General features: G+C 36.2%; 1 pseudogene; it reads right to left on the reverse strand.

Moving 5' to 3' along the window:
- Nucleotides 1-6015: 6015 nt before the first annotated feature.
- The window catches only part of LOC101028252 (ATP-dependent RNA helicase DDX39A pseudogene), a 104015-nt pseudogene continuing 94166 nt past the window's right edge, over nt 6016-15864 (reverse strand).

Raw genomic sequence — 15864 nt, forward strand, 5'->3', positions numbered from 1 at the left:
CTAAACACTTGGTCACATTCTATGCTTACTAACACGGAGTGTGACTAACTCCAAATGCTTCTCTTTTCTCTAAGTCAATTTTTAGCCTTTATATTTTAGGGCCTTATACAGGTAGTGTTACCTATTATAGCAATTAGGGATGATTAAGTGACTTCATGTGGTGATTGATGGTTCTTTCTAGTGTTTATTAAGTTTGGAGCACTTCTCATTTGTTAATATAAGGGAAAAAAGGTTGGGTCAGTTTCATCTCCACTTTCAACAGACTGAGAATATGACTTTTCTCTAAGTGTCCTGCTTTTGACTCAGCTTAGCTTAGCAGCTGCAGCAGCACCATTAATAGTTTCACAGGGCCTATGGAATTAAGGTTAAGCCCTGAAAACCCTGAAATTGGCACTTAGATCCTTTGCTGCCCTGCTTCCATTGATCAACCCAACCTGTCCCTTCAGACTCTAAGGTGGCTAAACTGAATTTGTTACTGTTCTCTCAAAACAGACTGCTTTTTTTTTTTTTTTTTTTTTTTTTTTTTTTGGTCTTTCTGTGCCTTTGTTCACATTGTCCCAACTCCCAACTAATCTTTCATGACCCAGGTCAGAAACCACCTCCCGATCACATTTGCTTCCTCGGAGCTATGTGGAAGAATGAAAGTGGCTTGACCCACTACTGTGAGATTTTTAAAGGCAAGGGACTCTGTCCTATTTATCTTTTGCCAATTCATTTTTGGAATAAATGAATTAGTGACAAAATCAAGAATAGAAGCAGGTCTTACTGTATAGTACAGTGTTGCCCCCACCACCTTACATTATTCCCCAGCTGTGACTAAGTGAAAGACATTTGAAAAGGTAGAAAGAAAAATCCAAATCTATCCCTTGAATTACATGTAGTGTATGCTCCTCTATTAATAATAGCAGCTAACAGTTTTTAAGTCTTTATTAAGCACATTCAATACATTTTTAACTTATGACTCACAGTCAACCAATGAGATATTATCACTCTCATTTTATAGGCAAGGAAAATGTGACTCACAGCGAAAGTTAAGTAACTTAAGTTTACAATGAGAAACTAAAAGAAGTTAGGTTTTATAAAGCTAACCTTTATTGAACAGATAGTATGCTCTGGAGACTCTTCTAGGCTCTCTCCCACAGTAAGTCACTAATCCTTAACTACTCTACAAGGTAGGTACAATATAAACTTCAACAATGAGGAAACTGAACAGCAAAAGAGGGTAAACACTGCGTATCAAATGGTAATCAGTGGGGCTGAGATTTAAACTCAAGGAATTTATCCCGAACTCTCAACTACTGTACTATAGCGATTCCAGCATCTTTGACATCAAGCTCAAATTATTAACTGCTATGTGACCTTGCCTCAAATGGAACGCTTATGCCACTGTGTTAATAGTATATCTGTGTGTACATGCCTGAATTCCTAGGCTGTGGCTTTCTCATCACTGTGTATCCTACAGTGTCTAATTACCTAATACTGTTTTATAGACCTAGGTTTTCAATAAATATTAAAGGCATTTCACTTATGTACATTGCCTTAAAACAGAAAACTATTAAGAGACAATTTTCTATGAGTCTCTCACATTTCTGCACATCTTAGAGAGGCAGTGACACCATTTGTTCCAGATTATCTTCTCATCAATGCTCATGTAGCAAATAGCCTCGAAAAACAGAAATAGTAGCTTCCTCTGGAGTAAAGCGCAAGTGTGCTTATAGCTTTAGGGAGTAGACATAATACATTCTCCAGAGTAAAAAATGGGTATGTGTACTGCACATTACAAAAATCCAGATTCCCTAAACTCAAGATTACTCTCCTGTAACATAATTCATTGCTTATGTAAACATCTCTCTATGTCTCCTGGAAGACCTGATACTAATAGGCAAGATCTGATTGAAAATAAATAAATAAATAAATAAATAAATAAATAAATAAATAAGCCCATGCTAGTTGATGCCCATGAGTAATTAAAGTCCTTTGTCTCTAACATAGGAATCTTAGGTCTTCTGCCATCATGCTAGGAACTGTAGCAGGCTAACTTGTAAGCTTGCAAGTACAATAGAATCTTAGACCCTTCAGAGTTCTTGCCTAAAACAACTAAGGTTATGAAAACAAGTTTCCATGGTTCTCCATGGGTAACTAACATGTTGTTGGGAATTTTTTAAATGTTTAAATTATTCACTTATAAGTAATTTATTTCCTAGTGAAGATGTGTGTTGTTTGATAATGTCTAAATAATATTTCTTTTAGAAGACCATAGAGAACTTCTAAAGTGTTGATAAATATTAATGAATTATCAGTAGTTGATAAATTTAAAGGATAATCTTAATGATAAATCTTATTGAATTCAATAAACATAGGAAAACACAATTATAATTATGGTCAACTAGTAATCATAGCTATAAGTAATGTTTTTAACCATGTCATAATAAATCTTGAAGGCTCATTTCAGAAATATCTATCCAAATTTTCTGTTATTTCTCAAATGTGCAGAGAAGATTCTGGCTTTCTTTTTTCTTGCCACACAAAAAAGTCATATAATAAAAATAGACCTAGGTTATGAAGAAAATCAGTATTAAAACCATGCCTCCTCATGTATGCATTCATTCACTCATTCATTTATTCAACAAACATAGCTGAGTACCAGACACTGTGCTAGGCAGTGGGACTCTAGTGATTGGTAAGACTCAGTTTAGTAGAGAATGATTACGCATGTCTTCAACCAAGTCGCTTGAAATCTGTGGACCTTAAATTTCTCATCTATAAACATGTTTCATTGTATTTTATAAATTTTTGCACATTTAAAATCATACGATTTTTTTAAACAAAAATTTTAAAGGCTACCTTGGATTGTAAAGGCTACCAAACCCATTATCACAGACCATGTGGCTCAAATCTAAATTGTAAAAGATTCAGAATGTTCCAACGTATTTTTGTTTTTTAAGCAAAATCCCTTATGCATCACCCTTGAGGGCATGAAAGACTATAAGGTAATGTTAGGAGGAATCATTTAACTCCTCCTCCTCAGGTTAGAAGACAGACAGATTTTCTTTATTTCTAAAGGGAAAGAGGTGAATTCACTAACTAGTGAATTTAGAAGGAACAGGGACAACATGATTCTGTTCCTTCCATGTTTCTCCCCTCTGAGAATCTATCCTCAGGATGCTCCAGTGTCTGCTTCTTCACTGCAGCAGTCCTATAAGGCAATGATTTACCCTTAAAGGACTTACAATGAAGAAGAGAAGCATCCAATTTAGAGTGGATACATGCTAAAGTGAAAGTGTTAGAAATCCTAATTGCTTGCAGATTTAAGCCATGTTTTCCCAACTTTTGAAATATGAAGCTGACATACTCATCTCATCTATATGATTTTTATGTCTTATGTTTCCATTGTTTGACAACTTGCACAAAGATAAATGGTGGGTTTTATTAGCCTCAAACCTCAACAGAAATAGGCTTCTAAAAAGTGTATATAGTTTTGCCTTACACTGTGACTGAAATATAAAATAGTTGTTCCCAATTTTTGAAATTCTTTAAAGAATGTCTCTATTACAAATTTACCAGAGAAGTATCTATTATATTTTAACTAAATGTTGGTAGCTCTATTACATTTTTACAATTACTCTACTATAATAAAAAGTGTATTTCAGATACAGTAAATGTATTAGTCATTTGACTGAACTTGAGTACTCAGTCAAGTGCATGACAGATAAATTGATGGTTGAGAAAAGGTAAATGTTGAATTAATGATTCTAATAATAAATAGATGACGAATTAGTTATCAAACTGCACACTTCCAGAAAGTAAGGACTTTCCTGTTTCTGAAAACCTTGTGTTCTGCAGACCACCACATTCAAAATATTTTAACACAAAGGTATTTCTTCAGTAAATGTTGAATATGTGTAGAAGTAAGTGAAATAATGCTTAAGTTCATTCTTTATTCATTTGTTTTTCCCATTGGATCACTTATCAATGGAACTTGTTATAAGATTTGAACATGTTTTTCAGTCCATATATTCCATATATCTTTTTTTTAAAAATTATATATTAGGAGAACAACAAACATGTATATGTCACTTCATTAGGGATGACAGTCTACAACTTGTTACTATTATTGTAATGGGCAAAATAAAAATAAAGTTAGATTACATAGTGCTTCCCCATCAAAGACAGCATTATATTTAGTTAGACTCTGAAATGTCTATTTGACAGATAAGGAAACTGAGATCTAGAAAGATTAAATTGCCACTACAATGTGGCAGAGTTGATTATTAAACCCAGTTCATTTGATATCAAATTCTCATTATTCAGCATTGTAACTGCTTAAAAATAGATTTGAAATTAACAAAGTTCTGTAACTGCTAATAATTATCAGCTGACTGTCTAATCTTAGAGTCTGAATTTATTGAATTCTTACACTGGAGTAGAGAGCAAAGGTCATGAAGGTGGTATATGCTGCATAGTACAAAGTAAAATGACAAGAAAACATCCTGCTGACAAAATGTCAGTAAGGAAAAAGTGGGGCTATTTTAGAAAAATAAAGGAATCATTTTAAACAATGCTGTAAGAAATAACAAACCACCTTTAATGGTATTGTTTGATCTTAAGAACCAAAGTTTTTAATTCTGGAAAACTATTTTTAGAAGGCAATTAGTATGTCATCAAGACTTTTAGATTATGCTCATGATTTGTTGTAGACTATACAGAGAACAGACAAGATTTTTTTTTCTTTCAACAAAAGACATGGATTATCTATTTGATTAAAAGCGTTAAGCAAATGAAAAATCTTTAGCAAATACATAGAACACATCCTGAATCATTTAAAACAATGTTTCACCTAGGCTACATTCGAATGGTTTCAATCAGTAGAATGAAACCTCTTTGACTGGGTATTTAAGTGTATAATAAATTAAATTAAAATAGTGTAAAAACTATCCTCAAAATATATAATAATTTCAACATATTGGTAAATTTATTTTTTAATTTTAACAATATAATTTTGATGAATATTTCCATAGTGGAAAAAGTAAATAGAATTCTTTCAAACAGGTAACAAAAAAGAAATTAGATAAAGTGCATTGATATTTTCTTTGCAAGTAAAAACTATATCTTTTTATTACAAATATATTTACCCACAATTGGGTAGTCTTTTTACAATTTACAATACATTACTTTCCTCTTTCCTTCAGTTATTCATATTAAGCATTTACTGCACACATACTAGTGAACAGTAGTAACATGAAAGAAAGGCAAAGTGGAAAAAGAAGATAGAGTTTTGATATCCTAAAAAATCAAATGTGATAGTTAAGCAGGAGAATGATACGCAAACAAATGATGGAGAAACAACTGGATAACAACTCTACTAATATTATGTTAAAACTGTTACAGTAGCAGAATTGAGAAAAATATCTGGCTATTGAGAAAAATCACCAAGAAAATGACATTTGAACCAGATCTGAGTTGATCAGACAGAGAACGAACATAGACTGGTCATAAGCAGAGAAAGACTGTATAAAGTCACCAGACAAGTGTAGGCAAGAAGTAGAACAGTGGTGCTGTACATATAGCTCATGTGAAGGTGGAGATGGAGAGAATGGACACAAATAAAGGTAGAAAAGGATTCTTGCATTAAAAGCCTTAAGTAGGATCAAATACTCAATCCAGCTGAAAAGCAATGGGGATTTTTGGAGTAAGAAAATCACAAAATTAACATTGGTTTTTAGAAATAAATATTCTAATGAATGTGAATGTGTACCAAAGACAAATATCACAAGTCTCAAAGATCTCTTGGGAAATTCTTTGTTTCTGTGAGATGAGAGGGGACTGGGACCCAAATCAACATAGTGACCTAGAGCTGGGAATGGTCTACGAATCACATTTTATTTTATTTTTCCGTAATACAAGTTTATTCTTACATAATACATAGCTTCTGAAGAGTGGCGCCTGGAAAGGAGAGGTGAAGCTGCATGCAGGAGGCTCTGGGTTGGCGGCTCTGGACTGGCGGGGCACATGGGGTTACCGGCTCTGCCCAATGTATGTGGAGATGTCAATTTCCTCTGGAAGCTCTGCACAACAACTTTAGACTGGTCCTGGATGTCACTGATGATTCTGGCATCGTTCTCGTCAAACACAAAAGTGATAGCTAGCCCTTTGGTGCCAAAGCGACCCGCCCGGGCCACACGGTGCGGGTAGGTGTCTAAGTCCTCAGGCATGTCGTAAAGACGATGTTGACTCGCTCAGTATCTATCCCTCAGCCAAAGAGACTGGTGGCCACCAGGATCCACGGTTGGAACCTTGAACTGCTGATAGCGTGACAGGCGCCCCTCCTGGGCCATGTCCCAGTGGATTGCGAAGGCCAGGAAGTTCTTTCTGCTCCACAAGGAGTTGGGCCAGGGTCATGCAGCTGCACTGACTTGATGAAGATTATCACCTGGTTAAACTCCAGCACGTCCAGGAGTTCGAAGAGCTTGCGGGTCTTCTCAGTATCTTTGAGTTTGAGGCATTACTGCTGCAGTCCGTGCAGGGTGAGCTTGGACTTGTCATCCACAAACACCTCCATGGGACCCTGCATAAACTTCCTGCACATAGGCCCGATGTCCTTGCTCAGGGTGGCGCTGAACATCCTGCAGGCTTCTCGCGCGGCGTCAGGCGGAAGATCTCCTGCACGTCCCGCCACATGTCTAGCTGCTCCAGCATCTTGTCGCACTCGTCCAGCACAAAGTGCTTCGCGTTCTTTTGGCTGAAGCTCCTGTTCGGCCCAGGCACCAGGATGTGGCCTGGGGTCCCCACCACAACATGAGGACAGTTCTTCAACACTTCTTCATCCTTCTTGATGGAGAGGCCCACGAAGAACACAGACAACTTGACGCTGGACATGTACTTGGAGAAGCGCTCATATTCCTTGCTGATCTCGTGTGGCACATGACCAGGACTGTAACGTCTGTTGACGGGCTCGATCTGCTGCAGGGTGGCCAGCACGAATACCGCCGTCTTGCCCATCCGAGACTTGGCCTGGCACAGGACGTTAATGCCCAGGATGGCCTGGGGAGTGCACTCGTGCTGGACCTCAGATGGATGTTCAAAGCCACAGTCCACGACGGCCTGAAGGAGCTGCGGCTTCAGCAGAAAGTACCGGAAGCCAGACGGCGGATGGAAATGTAGGATCCCTCGATGTCTTTTTTAGGGGAAGCCGGCGTGCTCTCTTGAGGAGCCTGGGGCTCTTCCTCTTTGTCGTAATCCAAAAGCTCGTTTTCCATATCACGTTCTTCCATGTTGCTGCCTCCCTGTTCTCGGCGTGCTGCTGGGAGAGCCTTCTGACTTCGGTTATCTGCCGGGTGCTCAGACTGAAGCACATTTTAAAAGAATAGCCTTAGGGCCTCATAAGATTCTGTGTGAGAAGTTGAGAAGAATCTGAGATAATGTCAAGCTTTTGAATTTGAATGACTCTGTTACTATTATGATGACTCTGTTACTACATGATGTAGAAAACGAGTTCTCACAAATTAGATACATCTGTTTTGAAAGCAGACCTACTTTTCTAAATGAGCAAAGGACATGAGTAAACAGTGCACAGAGAAGTGAAAAGAATATAAACAATTCATGAAATAGTGTTGAACCTTAACTCAGATTTAGACTATGGGAACTTAGGCAGCCCTTGGGATCTTGGGGTAAGGATCCCATCAACTTCTCCACTTAGAGTGTTGCCTTCAACGTGATTGTGCTGCCAAAAATGCCAGTCACCATGTCTCTCATTTTAATACTGCTAATCCTTTGGAAATCTCTGATCCAGTCTCCATCAGGTGTCCACATTGGGCAATTAAGCCACAATGGAGAGGCAAAGTGATGCAGACATTTTCAGGATGGGAGAACTATAAGCAAGATAGGCAATTCTAACTGGATGAGGGCAGAAAGCGGAGGGCTAGACAGATAACTCTCCCCGCCAAAAATACTGTAAATTATCATACAGAATTATTTGAATCCATCTACTCACCTCAGTTAAACAGGTTCCTTTCATAAAAGTATTTGGTTAAAAACTAATTTTTGAAGCTTCTTAAAATTATTGCCATTTCTTTTCAGAAAATTGTTCTGTTGCATCCTTTCTCCACCCCAAGACTGATTCAGAGTGTGTCTTTCAGCACACTTTTTCTGAATATTGATTATTATAATTTGTTAAAATATCAATTTCAATTTGACAGGTCAAAAAACAATAGCCATTATGTTAACTTCAATTTTGTGAATGTTAGATAACCTACAAAATTTCAATAATGTCTTCTACCACTCTTCTCTTTATTGTCTTTGACTAGCTCAAGTTGCTTTCTCTTCCTTACAAACAAAATTTGAAAGGAAAGTCAAAAATGTAACATTGTCAATCTCAGACAACTAGTGAAAATTTGAAAGTGACACATATGTATCAACAGAAAAAAATGGCTAAATATGTTTTGTTAAATGTATACCAAAAATATATATACTTAGAAATTCATTTTCAAGCAACACTAAAATGTGCTCATGGTGCCATTTTAGGCACACAAAAAAACTGTTGCAAAAGACTTTGTATACATTGCCATATAAAATGTATGAAACAAACTTAAAAAATTGAAAATTTAATTGATTAAAATGCTAACAATAGTTATTTCTGCACAGTGAGATAACTGATTTTGTTCATTTCTTTCTTCATACTTGTCTATTTCAAATTTTCTAAGCATATGTTATCTATATAATCCATCAAGATTCCAAGGGCTGCCTGGGTTCCCATAGTGCCTAAACCTGAGTTGAGGTTCAACACTCTTCCATGGATTGTTTACATTCTTTTTTTCTTCTATGCACTGTTTGTTTATTCATGTTCTTTGCTCATTTAAAAACAGCAGGTCTTCTTTCTAAACAAATGTATCTCATTTGTAAGAACAGGAAGAAATAATTTGGGATTTAGGTTTATATCTCTAAGTCATCAGCAGCAACGGATCTTGAAATTCTCTCAGATCTGGTGAGTAAGATAGTAGAAAATTGCTTTACTATCTCACCAAATAGATAACAGACAGATAGGAAAATTGTTTGTCTAGTCCTTTCTTTTCTTAGGTCTTCTCAGTAGTTGTTTAGAGTCCTGTTAGAGTCAAAAATTGCCAGGTAGAATTTTTTTTTTTAATTTCTTGTATTTCATTTGGAAATTGTAGCTATATTATGGAATAGTAATGGCAATAGCAACACCTACATAATGCTTTAAATGTAATAACTCACACAATAAACTTAGGAAGTAGGAACAATTATTATCATCACATTTGTCTTTCAAATGAGGAAACTGGCCAGGTGGTGCCTCACACCTGTAACCCCAACACTTTGGGAGGCCAAGGCAGGCTGATAGCTTGAGCTCAGGAGTTCGAGACCAGCCTGGGCAACATGGTGAATCCCTGTCTCTACAAAAATACAAAAATTAGTTGGGCATGGTAGTGCACACCTGTAGTCCAGATACTCAGGAGACTAAGGTGGGGGAATTACTTGAGTGCAGGAGGTTGAGGCTGCAATGAGCTGAGATTGCACTGTTGCACTCCAGCCTGGGCAACAGAGCAAGAATCTGTCTCAAAAACATGGGGAAACTGAAGCACAGAGTGTTCAAGTGTCATGACTAAAGTTGTACAGTTGGTGAGTAGCACAGCTAGGATTTGAACCTAGTCAGGTAGCTCCAGAGTCCAAGTATGTCACTCTGGGTTTATTAGGGTAATGTTTCACTTCCTTTTCACTCAACTCTAAACTATTTGCCTCACTTAGCCAATGGCCAGGGGCTATCCAAATCCTTGGGAGATATGGTGTAGCACACAGAGAATTACAGATGCAGTTCTCTGAGCAGTGGCCTCGACAAACACAGAACAATGTGCTAAAATCATGGAGGCAATTCTGAGAATAACAGAGCCTGGAAAGAGTTTGAAACTTGGAGGATGCCAGAAGCCTAGAGACAAAGTAACAGTGGCCCTTTGAAACGGTTCCATAGACACCAGCCCAGAAAAGTCAATTGAGAACTTAATGGATGTGCTGATAATTGCTCTCCTCTGAGATTGGGCCAGAAACTGATGCCTTGGCAGGTGATCAACAGACTAATGCCATCAATATCACAGATATATAATTGCCAGCATGTGTGGTAGACTACAACAGCTAGACCTATATTTTAATGTACAGTTGACCCGTGAACAACACAGGTTTGAACTGCATGGTTCACTTACATCAGATTTTGTTTTCAATAAATATACTGGAAAACTTTTTGGAGATTTGTAACAATTGATAAAACTTGCAGATGAACCACATAACCTAGAAATATCAGGGAAAAAAAGTAAAAAAGGCTTGGTATATCATGAATGCATACATTATACGTAGATACTAGTCTATGTGTTAATCAACAATTTCTATTATCAGTAAAGCTTCTAGTCAACCATAGGCTACTAATAGTTAACTTTTGGGGGAATTAAAAGTGTACACAGATGTTCAACTGTGTGATGGATCAGCACTCCTAAATGCTGCATTGCTCAAGGGTCAACTGTATAGTCTATTAATAGCTAATCTGAGATATAGTAAGGCCAAGAGATCAGGAGATGATTGTCATTGAAAACAGTTTATTAGTCACAGTTCCCAAGAGGAAGGGCATACCACACGATAGGGGGCTACATGGCAAGCTACTGGAGTTGGCCATGAAGCAAAGACAGAGAAATTGGACAAGAACTTTTATTGTAGTCTCCATAAGAAGGGATAAAAGAGGTAGGGTAAGCAGGCTTAAGATGGCTACTCTAAATGATTTCAGCAGGCTGTGGGGCAAAGCGTTGTCCCTAGATGTCTGTATCTGGCCCTGGAGTTATTAGGGCAAGAGCATGAGAGGAAATGGCTGAGGATGTGGGCTCTAGAATAGTTGGTTTGTACTTGAAAACCACACCCTTGGAGGGGAATTCCTCCCAATGATAGGAGTAAGCAACAAGAGACACAGAGAAGGCCAAGGCAAGGTGACTTGGACACATTTTTTAGTTATCCATAATAAGGCATGTCTAGCCTAAGGCTGATGTTAAAGCATCAAGTGTACAGAAGCCAGAAACATAATTAACAAAACTTAGCTTTTATGAGACAAAAAATTAAAACAGCAATTCATTTAAGGGGCCCCAACAACTTAAGAGAAGGAAAAAAAAACAGAACTCACTCTGCATTACATAGAAATGATGGAATATTGGATTAAAATATGAGTACAAATAATAAAATCAGTTATCTATATAAAGATTTTCTATATCTATATATAGAATGTCTATATGTATATCTAGATATAGATATCTGTATATAGATATAGATAATCTATATATAGATATATATATCTATATCTATATATCTATATATAGATACCTATTATATATCTGTAGATATCTATATATAGATATAGATATCTATATAGTCAGCCATGCATAATATATATATAGATATCTCTATATAGATATCTCTATAGATAGATCTATATTTATAGATCTATATCTATATTTATAGATAGATCTATCTATAGAGATATCTATATATATATAGTCAGCCATGCATGACTCCAGGCTCTTTATCTGGCATTTTGGAGGCTACGAAACAGGGAGTAGCTACTACAGAAACCCAATTAGAGACACAATATGAATGAACCCAACTAGAGACACAATAAAGCATGCAAGATACAGCAGTGAATAAAAATCTTCAACATTTATAATTACACTCTATTATATACACGATTATTTACATGTGTATTTTATATCAAACATTATCAAATCTACATGGATAAATGTAGACCCAAAGTGTATAGTATAAATGCCAAACAAGCATTCTTAAAGATAAAAAATTTACTATTAAAAGCACTCATCTATAGCAAGCAAAGAAATGGTAGGGAGGGGTGGTTGGTTAGCTCAGTTGGTGAGCGCCTGGTGCTCAGTGTCCAAGGTCGTGGATTCAATTCCTGCACTAGCCCACCTGAGCATTTTTGAAAAATAAAAATAATAATAAAAAAGAAATGGTAGGGAGAAGGGGAAAGTAAACTTTCAAAAGAGCTTACCTTATTGGTGTAGTTGGGGAAAAGCAGTGGAATCAAATCTGTGGAAACAGTGTTATGAGTTGCACTGTAATCCCCCAAAATTCATATGTTGAAGTCTTAAGTCTGACAATGTAATTTTTTTGAAAATAGGGTTGGTCAAGAGGTAATTAGTTAAGATGAGGTCATACTGGGATAGAGTGGGCCCTTAATACAATATAACTGATGCCCTTATAAAGAGGAGACACATGGACAGAGACATACACACAGGGAGAACACCATATGAAAAGAAATTCAGAGATCAGCATGATGTATCTACAAGTCAAAAAATGACAAAGATTGCCAGGAAACCACCAGAAGCCAGGTGAGAGATATGAGACATATTCTCCCTCACAGCCTCAGAAGAAATCAACCTAGAAGATGCTTGATTTTGGACTTCTAACCTCTAGAAATATGAGAAAACATTTCTGGTGTTTAAGCCACCCAGTTTGTGGCACTTTGTAATGGCAGCCCTAGCAAGCCACTAAGTAATATGAAAGAGCAAGTTGGTATCTTGCTTCCAGATATCAGCAAAAATAAAATGGATCTGATTACATATAAAATCAAGAAAATGAAAACGTAAATACTAATAGAATGAAAAATAAAAAATAGAACCTCTAAAGGAACAATCACAACTTGATTATCAAGTAATATAAAGTAAAGGAGTGAAACCCCATCTCTACTAAAATACTAAGGAATTAGCTGGGTATGGTGGCAGGTACTTGCAATCCCAGCTACTTGTGGGGCTGAGACAGAAGAATCACTTGAACCTGGTAGGCAAAGGTTGTAGTGGGCCAAGATCACATCACTGCACTCCAGCCTTGGCAACAAGAGTGAAATTCTGTCTCTGAATAATAATAATAAAGTAAAGTGAAACAGGAAACAAAAATGCTTAGTAAAATCAAATATATAATTCACTATTCTAAATGTAAACATAATGAAAACTCTTCATAAAACATAGAGATGGTAAGATTCAATTTTTAAAATACTGAACCTTATTTGCAAGAAACATGTTATTGTAAACATTAAAATTATTCACCATTATTAGATTCTCCCCTTCTTCTTGGGTGTGCAGAAGACTTTAGTTATTAAATAGGTCACATGACTGGTTTTAGACAATGAGCTAGGAACCAAAAAATTTAAAAGGAAAGCACATGTCCCAGCTTCCTCTTCCCTTGCCACAGAGAACCCTGACACCACAGGTTGGGATGGCAGAACTTCAAGACTGAAGCCACCTGTATTATTGAGGGTAAAAATGGAGGGTAGCTGAGTTTGTAAAAAAAAAAAAAGAAAAGAAAAAAAACTAATTGGACTTTAGTGAGAGCCAGAAATAAACTTTGTTTTTCTAAGCCTTTTAAATGTCAAAGCGCATTTTTTAGTGGAACATAGCTTTTCCTTACTAAGTGATGAACAAAACTAAAACAGAGCAATTGTTTTTTAAGACTGGAAATAACAGGATAAACACAGATACCAGGCAAATGTAAGTAAAAGGAAAGCAAGAATTGATATATAATGAGATAGATAATTACATTAAAAGCAACAATAAGGACAGATAATGGAATGATGGAACGATAAAAATCACAATTTATAAAAAATAGAGACAGTCTTACACACACACACACACACACACACACACGCTGATCAATAATATGCTATAAATCAACAATATGATAGTTTAAGGATATAAAACAAAAACTATTGAAAATGCAATAAAGATTTGACTCAATTAGAATATGAAACTTAAGTATATCTCAGAATTTGACAGCTCTAATAGATAAAATATAAGTAAGGCCATAAAAGAACTCAATAATACTAGATTTAATAGATATATCTCCTGTATAAAGAATATGCACTTTCTTTATATGCTTAATTTACCCACATCATAAAGCTTGACAGATTTTTAAAAGGTTGCTTTTTTAAAAAATAACTCAGTAAAATTAGAAGTTAATAAAAGATTAACTAAAATAATACTGAGAATCTGTTAAAATGAATACTGGGGAGGAAAAGACTTTTATACCATAGCTCTTTGAAGCTCCTGTCTCATCATCAATATCAAGAAAAATAACTATCAATACTACACAACATCCCATCTTCAAATTATTCTCTACATAAACTTCTAAGTTAGATGAAAGCTTGTATTTTCTTCAAAATGAGGGGAAAAGTAATTTATTTCCATATAAAGTCTTATGATTGCCTAGCTGTAAGGAAGCAGAACTTACAGATGGACAATGCAAGGGAATTCAGCTCAGAAAAATATCCCAAGCCAAGTTACATTCTAGGCTTGAAAGATCCCATCCATACATCATTGGACTGTCATCATGTAATAGGATGACCATATGTCCTGGTTTGCCAGGACAGTTGTGGTTTATGTCTGTTGTCCAGGTGTAATTATTAATAGTACTCTCTTTCACTTTCAAAAGTGTCTCAGTTTGGACAATAAATTTTATAGTCACCCTACCATGTAGTGATACAGCCCCATTGCTTAAGAGGGTAGGAATCTCAGGGCCTTTTCTGTACAAAGATTTGTGAGCACACCCAGCTCATCTATGGATCCCTTTGCATTGTCCTGCTCTTTCCCATATATGAAAGTAACATCAACAGAATTAAGTATTAATTAATAATGAGAATGAAGTGACTGAAAGCAGTATTTATGATCCTGACCAAACTGAAAAATATGTTTATTGAAATACACAGTAAGGGAATCACTGCATAGGATTATACCAGATAAAATGATAATACATTAGGAAAAATATTATAGGATCTTATTAAATATAAAAAGCACATATTTTCTAAACAAACTAAAACTCACCAATTCAATCAACCAAGTACAAACTGGAATACAGTCCATGCTAGCATGATGGAAAGGATCAATATACATTTGGTCACCTTATATACATTTAAAAAATAGACAAGATAAACTAGGAAAGCTATTGGTAATAACTTGGATAATATAGTACCTTATGATTTCACTTTACCTAACAGTGGGTAGTTTTTGGTACATATCTTGACTTCTACAATTTACTTCTTTGAATAAACAGCAATCAACAGATTTTGTTTGTTTGTTTGTTTGTTTGTTTGTTTGTTTTAAGACGGAGGCTTGCTCTTGCTGCTCAGGCTGGAGTCCAATGGCCCAGACTTGGCTCACCACAACCTCTGCCTCCTGGGTTCAAGTGATTTTCCTGCCTCAACATCCCAAGTAGCTGGGATAACAGGGATGTGCCACCGCACCAGGCTAATTTTGTATTTTTAGTAGAGACAGGGTTTCTCCATGTTGGTCAGGCTGGTCTCAAACTCCCAACCTCAGGTGATCCGCCCTCCTTGGCCTCCCAGAGTTGGGGGATTACACTGCACCTGGCCCCAGTCAACAGATTTATATTGTAATCATCCCTATGTTGTCAATGCTTACATAATAACGTAAAACAAATGCATTCATTATTCTCTTCTCAACACTCAGTCAATGCACTGTAAGTTTGGAATACAATCCATATTCTTCTGCCTACTGTTCTTTGTTACAATACGAAATTATGTATGAAATTACCTGTCCCCAGACAATCCTTGCGTATCTAATACCCCTATTGCTTAAGACCCACTACTTTCTGCTTTTTGTTTCACTTTCACAATGCCTACTACTGGCAAAGCCTTAACTTATCTATTCCTTCCAAACTACCAATGCAAATATCTCTTTTTATAATAAAATAAAAGAAAAGCAATTTTCTTTTCATTTTTTTGGTCATTAGGCAGCCAATATTATTGGAATTATAGTTGATAGCCAACTGGTATTTAAATATTCTTCTTTACTAATATTA

The sequence above is a fragment of the Saimiri boliviensis genome, chromosome 15 (assembly GCF_048565385.1).
Source record: "Saimiri boliviensis isolate mSaiBol1 chromosome 15, mSaiBol1.pri, whole genome shotgun sequence".
Lineage (NCBI taxonomy): Eukaryota > Metazoa > Chordata > Mammalia > Primates > Cebidae > Saimiri > Saimiri boliviensis.